This window comes from Wolffia australiana, chromosome 7 (assembly GCF_029677425.1).
Source record: "Wolffia australiana isolate 7733 chromosome 7, ASM2967742v1".
Taxonomy (NCBI): domain Eukaryota; kingdom Viridiplantae; phylum Streptophyta; class Magnoliopsida; order Alismatales; family Araceae; genus Wolffia; species Wolffia australiana.
In genome coordinates, this window is record NC_135841.1 from 15,280,936 (window position 1) to 15,289,989 (window position 9,054).

Sequence of the window (9,054 nt, forward strand, 5' to 3'; positions counted from 1 at the left end):
CTTACACTTTGATTTTACTATTATTTATAATTTTTATCATTTTTACATGGTATTTAACCTCATTTAATTAAAGAAATATTTTTTACAGGGCCTTAAATACATGGCTAAAGGTTCGTAAGGGCTTTCCTAATTTTTATGAAAATTTTCCATATTTTTATATAATTTGCTGACCAATATTTAGCCAAGAAATGATTTTTCTTATTTAAATAATACATATTCTATTTATATGGCTATTTAGAAAGTGTTTTTAATATATTTATGTATATATATATATTAAATGGCATCCACGTCATTCACCCGAAATTCGGGCGAATAAGTGGTGCATATTATTAAAATAATTAAGAGAGAGAGAAAATGAGCATTATTGGCTCATTATGGCATCGCAAATCGCGATGCCATAATGAGCCAATCATTAGCTCGAATGCATTTACGATGTGGTGCGGTCAGCGAGAAAAGGTATAAATTTTTATTTTTGTGCAATAAATGCATGCAGAGAATCGATCTTCGTGTGCATTTATGGCGTACTTCCTCGTGCGTGCAGTCAGTTAGCCGAGTGCATTGATTGCACGCAGCAATCTACAGCCGCATATTGAGTTATTAAAGACGCCGTTTTATTTAACATGAAGGTAAGCTCACCTCCCTTTTTTTTTTTTTTAGGCAATGACGAGGGTGACGTGGCGCGTTTCTGGCCATTTAAACGCTGCAATCATTCTCAAATGATTGCATGCGGTGGACGCGAACAATGATGTGTAAGATCGCAATCCAAGAAGGGGGAAAACAAGAAAAAAATACGGCAGCCAATCAGGAAGCGCCATTTCCTAGCTCATTGGAGGAGAGATAAATTAATCCAACGGCTAGGATTAATCCTCAATAAAATGACAATATCTTGAGATCTCGCCGTCCGATTGGGCTGAAATTTTGAGGGCATGTTTGTCTTTTCCCCCTCTACAATCCCTATGGTTGGATTTTTAAATAGAGGTCCGAAAAAAGGCGAAACTGACTTTTTGAAGCTCTCCCCAAGGATTTGGCCAGGAAGGACACAAGAGTTGCTTTGGAAGTCAACACTTCTTGATTCTGCACTCAAATTTGTAAATTTCGGATTTGTATTTTAAACTTGTTCTTGAGAGATTCTAAATCGCCTTGGCATGGGCAAAATGTACATGCCCTAGAAGTTGTTTTTAATGAAATTAGCATTGAATTTTGAGTCTGATTCGAGTTCTGATTTTAATCTTTAGTTTTAAATAGATTTGTAAAAATTCTGCAATTTTTAGATTTTTAATTTAGGGTCGGATTTCACCTTTTCCCAAAATTCTTCACTTTTTCTCTCTAGGTTAATTTGTCTAGTTTCTCTCTCTAGATTTAAATTTTTACTTTTTGGAAATTTAGTTCAATATATCAAAAACCTAAATATAAAATTTCACAAAAAAATTCGTCCATCTTAAAGTCTAATTTCAAAATCCCTTTTTTTGATTATTAATACCCAATTTTAATTCATAAAAAATCTTTTAAAATGTTAAAATAATTGGGAAATTAGTAATCCGAATTATTTTGATCTGATAATTAAAATTATCCTATCTTGAGTATTTTGACCGAAATATTTAAAATCAAAATTAAGTTTTTACTTAATTGTGATTAATTAAAACAGTATTAAGTATAATTAATGTTTATTAATTGCAAAATTAATTCATCCTTGAATTAATTCATTAATAATTGGATAAAAACTCTTACTTGCTGGATCCCTGTAGTTCGACCCCTTGTTTGCTCTATACTCTGTATTTAGTGATTAAGGTTATTTATAAATTTTATTGTATAAGCCTAAACGCCCTTCAACGACATATTTACACTATTTTTAGGCTTATCAATATGTGTTCCAAAATTCCATACCATAGAATCCAACATATGGAAACTCCCACAATATAGTGGGTTTTGGATAATTGTATCGTATATAGGGAAGATGTCAGATGTTTGTCGGACCCACAAGCTCACACAATATAGTTGATTTGGGAGGCTGGTGTTGGATATCCGGAGGATATCAGATGTTGGCCTAAGGCCATACCTCATTCGGTCAATGAAAAAGTTATGGTTGCGCCGGATGACAGTATAGGATACCATTGTCTCATTTGCGGGTATCAGAGACAAATGACTTTAATGAAGTGGGGTATCATGATCTCATAGGTTAATATCCTAAAATCTGATTTGGACAATTGGATTACGTACATATTAGCAAATAAACTTGGTTTTGTTGTAAGAGTTACAAAGGAGTGATGCATTCATGGTTTTGCGTAGACGTGAAGTTGAAAGAATCTTGGATTCGAATAAGAAATTTATGTGATGGTCATACGTGACATGTTCTAGACTATGGAATGTTGGTAAAAAACTTCCTCTTTTGCTCACCCTCGGGGCTATGACCTATATAGTTAAGTACCTTAAATGTGTTCCTAATTAGGCTGCCCTTCATTTTGCTGACTCTATCTCAAGAGGAAACAATCTAAAGTATACCATAGGATAAACGAAAACTGGTACCATTTACTGACATTGCATATTGTCCTCTATTCCCTTAGACAAAGACGGGTGAGTGTAATGATATGATTATCAAAACCATACATCATTAATGTAGAAACTCATATCTGATAACATCGCTGGTCATCCAGATGTCGGTCTAGGAAAACATCATACTTCCCCTTTCATGATCCAATTAAGCATCTGTGATGATATCGTCATCTGACTCTGGCATCTGACCAGGAAAGCACTAGCTATCATGCTTGGAAGAATGTCACAAAATAGTCTTTTGAATTTCAGAGCACAAAGGGTTTTAAGACATTATACTTTCTCATTGAATCGTCATTAGCCCTAGTAATGTTTTCTTGGGTGTTTCTAACTAGCTCCAGCGGGGAGGTCAATATGAGTCTCCCACATGATATCTTGTGGGGCTTCACGAAGGATAAAAATAAAGGGTTAAAAAGGTCAATACGAGTGTTGGGCTGACGGTTTATGGAACGATGATTGAAATAAATTCTGAATGGGCTGATCGATCCCACAATACACATGATCTCAACACATGACTAGACATATGTCTCCCGCTAGCCCTCTAGCCGTTTGGGGATTTAATGTCTGTACTACCGATGAGAAGTTCATGAACACCATTAACAAGGGTAATTCAGGGTTCCGATCGAGCCAGCTTATATTAAATTGATTGAGATCAATCTACCAAATCGTGGGCATTGCACGGGCCCAACAACTTTCAAATGAACATGTACTTTCAAGGACCCCACAAGGGCATTACGATGGGCCAGGTGATCGAAAATGTGCTATGAGGACAGAAATAATGGTATTTAGAGTCTGTGGACAAGCAGGTGTTCTGCGCCCCTCAAGAACAACAAAATGCCAACACACCAACCACCCCGTGGAGAAAATTACACCACCTCCGAGGCATCTCGAGGGTTACACACCAAGACCCAAGGACTCAACAGATCATGCTAACCAGGTTTGTGCCTCCTTGTGTGATGTTGTAATTTTGATTGTTTCATTGGGGCTCCGCATTCTTTCAGGATTGAGTGATGAAAATATTTATCACCAGTTGCTGTTCGTATGAGTTAAGCACTAACTTGTAGCTTCCTCATCGACGACGCCTTCGGTTGGTGTTCCTCCAGATTATGGATCTATAGAAAATATCGGAGGTTTTGTTTGCATGCCTACCTAATATTCTCCGTACTATTCTTCGTAGATGGCAGATTGCATTATCAATTCAAGAGCATGTGCTCTATCATTGGACGTATAACTATGTTCAGCGAACCTTGTCTGATAAGTGAAACCTGATAGTCAAACAATGCAGACTGAGTTACCCTTAGGATCCATGGCCCAGTTAATAAATGGACTAAATTTTCTTCTTTGCAATATCTTGAATAAAATTATGTCTAAAATGCACAATAATTCCATGATCAAAATTTGAATTTAACTCCTTGACGAAACTACGGTGGTCAATACATATTATGGGAATTCATAATAAAAGGGTAAAAAGTAATTATGGCAGTTTGGTATTAAAGAGTTAGCCCTGCCCAATAATTTTACTCTCTGTAAATCACCCCCTAACTCTGATGAGAGAAACCTGGCATCACACAAAATCAGTTCTTTTGCAAATAAGGGATTTTATTCAACAAATTAGTTGTTCACAGTCATCACTATAAAGCAATGGAACTTGGACTCACGTCACTTATGGAAGGGTTGAAGAATATCATGTTAAGTGAAGAAGAAGACCGAGCTTAGAGTTAACAACTTGGTAGCCAAGTCAGAAGTAGTGGCAGCGAATGGGAATCTTAATAAAGAGTAGCTAGTAAAAAGATGACGTATCCTATACTCGTTAAGAGAATTAGTGATCAGGATTAAATAAGTTCAAACATACATAGGATAAAATATAGACAACCAGGATTAAATTGTAGATAGGCAGCAAAATCATGGATAGGATCAATTTGGTTTTATCCGTTGTAACCAATTATAACGGTAGGATAAAATGTCTAGATCATGTCTTTTTACATTTTATAGACTACTTACTATAAATATGAACCAATGTGTGATTAATTAATTTCCAGAATCAACGACTTTAACCACCAATCTTGGTGTCTCTCTCTCTCTCTCTCTCTCTCTCTCTCTATCTCTCTCTCTATCTCGCTCTCTCTCACACTCTCTTTCTCTCTATATCTCTCTATCTCTGGCTATCTTTATGTCTCTCTCTACTCCTCTTCTACCTCTTTTCTTGTTCTTGTACGAACTAAAGGCTTCAAGAAGGTTTTACATGGTATCAAAGCAACAAGGTTGCATCTGTCATGCTGAAAGGATATGTAATGCCACCACAGCCATTATATATCCTTTCAGCATGATGATCATGACTTCTATGAAACAGTTCCAATTGTGATTCCAGCATGAAATGTGACTTGAATTAAGCTTAAATCTGATAACCATCAGATGTGGAGTAATATCATTCTACCTCTCTTAGATGGGTATGGTTTAAACAAGTTTGTTAATGGATCTCTGCCTCTAATGTCTATTTCAGATCAACAGGGAATTATTGTAGACAACTGAATTCGGAAGCCGGTGGAGAATTGATCAATATGTTATGGGATTTTTGGATTCAACTATGAAAGTCAGTCTTACCATGTGTCGCTAAAGCAAAATCTGCAAGAGAAGCCTGGGAAAATTGGAAAGCACTTTTGCGGAAAGGAATCAACAAAGAATTATGGGATTGAATCAACAATTCCACAACATTGGAAAGGGAAAAATGACTACAGGTGAGTACATCAAGCATTTTAGATTCATCACAGAGTCATTGGAGACCGTTGGACATCCTGTAAGTGAAACAACCAAGATCTATACTTTTCTAAGAGGATTAACTACGTAATATTTCCAATTTGTGATCAGTATAAAAGCCATTATTGATCACATGAGATTTCAAAAAATTCTTGGAAATTTAAAAGCTCATGATGCATCATCAGAAGGAAAATTCAAATGGATTTCCTTTGATGGCTAATGTGGTTCAAAAACAAATGTATAAATCATTTACATCAAACTAAAGTTCTAGTCCAAAAAGAGACTATTTTCTCAAGAGTTACTCTCATAATAGTGGTCAAAATCGAGGCAGAAGAAGAAATCAACTGTTCCAGCACCATTGCCAAAAATTTTGGTCCACACGCCTACTCTGCAAAATATCATGGTTGATATCCTGATAGTGGAGCTACTCATCATGTCACAGCCAATCAAACCATTCTACAGCAATCACCGACATTTCAAGGAAATGATCATCTTCAAATAGGTAATGGCTCAGGTTTGAATATTCTGGCCATTGGATCATCTAAAACTACTAGGTGTAATAAAACTCCTCTTTTAAATAGTATTTTGTGCGTTCCATAAATCACCAAAAATCTCATGTGAATACATAGCTAACCACTGAAAATGATGTTTTTGTTGAGTTTCATTCTTCTTATTGCCTCGTGAATAACAAAACAACCAATTGAATTCTCCTTCAAGGAACAACTAGGGATGTCCTCTACTATTTGAATCATCCGTCATCAAAATCTTCTATCAGAACATCGAAGTCAATATTGGGTCATCCCCAGCTTAGACCTTTGAAAACTATTGTTAAAAAATTTGGTCTTCTTTTCTTTCATTGTCGACAACAACTCATTTGCAAGTCTTGCAATATCTCGAAATCTCATAAACTGCCTTTTTCTTCTACAAATCATGCTTCTAAACACATGCTAGAAGTTATTCATTCTGATCGGTGGGGACCAGCACTGGTCTTATCCCACACAGGTTACTCATACAATGTGGGTTTTTAGATGATTTTAGTAAATATTCCTGGATTTTTCCACTAAAACAAACTTGTGATCTTCGAAACACTATTTTAAAGTTTCATAAACAAGGAAATAATCAGCTCACATCAAAATAAATATTTACAATCTGATTGGGGTGGAGAAATCAATCTCTCCACTTAAATCTGAATTCGGCTGGCATTGTTCATCAGGTGTCATGCCCACATACCCCTGAACAAGATTGTACATCTGAAAAAAAGCATCGACATGTAGTTGAAACTACTCTTACTCTTCTTCATCATGCCAAAATGCCCAAGAAATTTTGGGATGAAGCAGTAGTAACTGCAATATATCTGATAAACAGACTAGTTACACCTGTACTTGATACCAAATCTCCATATGAATTTTTTTTATAACTGAGCCAGATTCTTTACTTAAAACTTCTGGATGTTTATGCTATCCATTTTTTACTCCATGTACAGAGAACAAACTAGATCCCAGGTTTGAGAAGAGTGTTTTCGTGAGATACGGTTCCCTACATCTAGGATATTGGTGTCTCCCACTTCTCACAGCTAAATTTTTTATCTCCCTGCACATCATATTCTTTGAGACCATTTTCCTTTTGCTCTTTCTTTAAATACATATGATAATAAATGACTGCTTGGATCATTTAATGGTCTACTAAGATATATCACTAATAAAAATATTTCAACAACTAATGTTGAAACTAATGATGCTACAAATACTTCACATGTTGAAACTGATCCAATAAATCATTGTGATGGTAATGAAGTACATAATGATCTACTGAATCTGCCATCGAATGATGTTGATGTCTCACACAAAGATACAATGCCTTGATGATTCCATCATTATTTTCTGTGATCCAAATAATCCTTCTGAACTGGAAAAATTGATTCTGCACACACTAGATCATTCTCCTGAACCCGGAGATATCTTAAGAACTAAGAAACTTGGAGATATCTACTTATAGGAAGGAATAGATATTAGAGTTTCTCGTTCAACGAAGAGATAATAAAAAAATAAACACTTGATATTTTCTGCAATCAAGCATACACTTCCTCAATGTTTGTAAGTCTGTATTGGTACTAAGGAACGTAATAACTTCAGTGCAGCATCTAAAAATAGTGAATGGATGAATCCTATGACCACTGAAATGCATGCTTAAATGCAAAATAAAACCTGGGATTTTATACGTAGGAACCCAAACCTTCACATTATTGGATGCAAATGAGTTGATAGGATTAAATATAAACCCAATGGCAACATTGAAGTCTAAAGCCAGACTTAGAGCCAAATGTTTCAATTGTACCTTTAGTCCAGTGGTTAAACACACAACCATCCAATGCTACTCTCTACTGTTATAACTCATAATTGGATAATTCATCAATTAGATGTTTATAATGCATTTTTTCATAATGATATTAATGAAATCATATTCATGGAGAAAACACCAGGATTCAAGAATCCTATTTGTCCAGAATCATGTCTGTAAAATGAAAAAAACTATATATGGACTTAAGCAATCACCAAGAGCCTTGTTTACAAAATTAAGTACATATCTCAGTATTGTTGGTTTCTTTGGATCAAATACTGATGCATCTCTTTTCTTTAAAAGATAATCTGATTATATTATTTTTTATTATATTCTGATCATATTCTTATAATATCACCACGTTCGTCTGAAATTCATTCCTTAGTATCTCAATTACAATCTGAATTTTCCATTAAGGATCTTGGCCCTGTGCATTATTTTCTTGGCATTGAAATTATTAAATATGAAGGTGGATATGTATTTTTGGAATCAAAATATATTTCTCAGATATCACATCAACTGAATATGGAACTTAGTAAACCATCCTCGATTCACTTTAGCATATTTAAGAAGTCATCTAGTACAAACAGTATTTTAGATCACACTTTATACAGGAAAATTGTGGATTCTCTACAATACTTCACACTAACACGATCTGATATATCATGTGCAGTGAATAAAGCTTGTCAAAAGATGCATCAACCCACATAGGAAGTTTTTAATTCATGGATTAAAAGGAATCATCTTACATGGATTACTATTTCATAAAGATTCAGATTTCTCTATCAACGTGTTCAGTGATGTATATTGGGCTGGCAATCAAAAGGACAAACGCTCCACTAGTGATTTCTTTATCTATATTGGGAAAAGTCTAATCTCATGGAATTCTAACAATCAGCCACCAAGATCCATGTCCTTCTCGAGTATCATTTGATTTGGAATATTTAGGACACATGAGGCTGGTCATCTCCGTATTATGATCTCATCATAAATAACTAAGTCTGGTCATGTATTCATGAACTTCATTATAAGCTTCAGATGTGCACTATAATGTGTGATTAGATTGCCAAAACATATATTTATATCATAAAGACCATTCGTGAATACGCAAGGGTTTTCTTTTCTAGAGAGCAGCAAACGTTGATAAACTCACTATCCAATGCTAGTAGTTTTTGCCTAACAGTTGACGCATGGGCAAATGAAAATATGATTCCCTTGTTGGGAATCACTATGCATTCAGTCATAGAGAGCTGGAGATTTGAAGAACGTGTCTTGGCGATAAAGAAAATTGATGGACCACATAGCGAGAGTTACTGATGGGGGACCATCACAACGACGCCAACATCGACACGGGACAAGTTCGACCGCTCCGAGCCGCTCGGGCCGACGTACGTGATCCCGAGTTCAAATACTCGA